Below are 1,821 nucleotides of genomic sequence, written 5' to 3'. Positions count from 1 at the left end.
ATTCAAAATCTCCCCTGTCCTATAGACACCTTGTACCTTGTTTTACATTACTATATAGTTTGTTGGATTTTGTCTACATTTCTACCAAAAATGAGGAAGGCTGGTGGAAGAGGCCATGGAATTGGGCGGGGGTTGGCAGCTGGTAATGATGGTGTTGGTGGTGGATCTGATGGTAGTGGCAAGAGCAAAATAGGACCGAATGCAGGAGGTGTTGAGCCTGCGTCATCGTCTGGCTACATAAGGCCTCGAACGCTTAGTTTTCTAGGAGTTGGCAAACCGCTTTTAAAGCCAGAGCATCAGGAAAAAGTTTTGTCTTACATTGCTGACTCAGCCTCCAGCTCTATCGCCTCCTCTTCTTCAGTTGTAAAAAGTAAAAGCACTGAGTCGTCATTGGAGGCTCATGTTCATGAACCACACCTTTCCTTGTGTCCTTCACCCCAACCAAGATTGAAGGATGACGCAGGCCATACTACTGATTACTCCATGGAGCTGTTTTCACATACCATGCCTGAATTATCAAGTGAAATGGTGAATTACCCAGGCCAAGATGAATCTGACATGGAGTGCACTGATGCACAGCCGCTGATGGATGATTCTGCTGGTACATTCATTCAGAGCACTACATTGTCCTCGCAGTGTACAGAGCCAGATTCTGACCCTGATGAGACTCAGGTGCCCCTTCCCGCACACTATACCACCATACACGGTGACAGAGGAAGGTGCACATGACATAGAAGAGGAGATGATGGATGACCCAGTTGTTGACCCAGATTGGCATCCATTGGGGGAAGAGGGTGCTGCTTCCAATAGCTCAGATGAGGAGCATCCACAGCAGACATCGACATCGCAACAGCTGTTATCTGGCAGGCCCGGAGCACTCCAAAGACAGGTTCCAAACATCAAAAGAGTTGCTGGACAGCTTGTCCAGAGGGTCAAAAGATCACAGCATGCTAGGCCGCAAAATGTCTGCCAAAGTAGGAAGAGTGCAGTGTGGCACTTTTTTGAACAAAATCCTCATGATCAGGCCAAGGTTATCTGTAAGAAGTGCGCAAAGACCTTTAGCCGAGGGAAAAATCTGAAAAATTTGAATACCAGTTGCATGCTTAGACATTTAACCAGCATGCACTTGCAAGCATGGACACAACACCAAACCTCAAGTGCCACATGTGCAACTGATCACAACGAAGGTAGTCAGCAACGCTACATTGTTTCCCCCACTGTAAGCCCACCGGTTAGCACAGCAGCAAATGTTGAGGTGTCGTTGCAAGGCCACAGCAGTCAGGGAATCCCACTGTTATATCAATGAAATACTGATTCTAGGCCATCAGAAAGAACACCAACTCCATCACCATCATCAACCCTCTCTCAGTCCGCCCTGTCCACCGCTACTTCCACCATATGCAGCTCTCAAGTCCAGCTCACCCTCCCAGACACTATGAGTAGGTCAAGAAAGTACTCAGTCTCTCATCCGCGTACACTGGGTTTGAACGCCCACATTGCCAAACTAATCTCGTTTGAGATGATGTCTCTGAGGAAGAACCAGGTGTAAGGTTCGAAACGCGTCAGGCGTGGGGGTCTGTTTCCCCTTTATGGTTTTATCATGAAATTATGTGAATAAAACTCATCGTGGATTTTATCAAGTCTCCAGTGCCGGATCTTCCTTCTCTTTCATGTGGTCAAGAAAGTACTCAGTCTCTCATCCGCGTACACTGGGTTTGAACGCCCACATTGCCAAACTAATCTCGTTTGAGATGATGTCTCTGAGGAAGAACCAGGTGTAAGGTTCGAAACGCGTCAGGCGTGGGGGTCTGTTTCCCCTTT

The sequence above is a fragment of the Dendrobates tinctorius genome, unplaced genomic scaffold, assembly GCF_039654945.1.
Source record: "Dendrobates tinctorius isolate UK_male_01 unplaced genomic scaffold, ASM3965494v1 ptg000273l, whole genome shotgun sequence".
NCBI lineage: Eukaryota > Metazoa > Chordata > Amphibia > Anura > Dendrobatidae > Dendrobates > Dendrobates tinctorius.
This window is presented reverse-complemented; position numbering follows the sequence as displayed.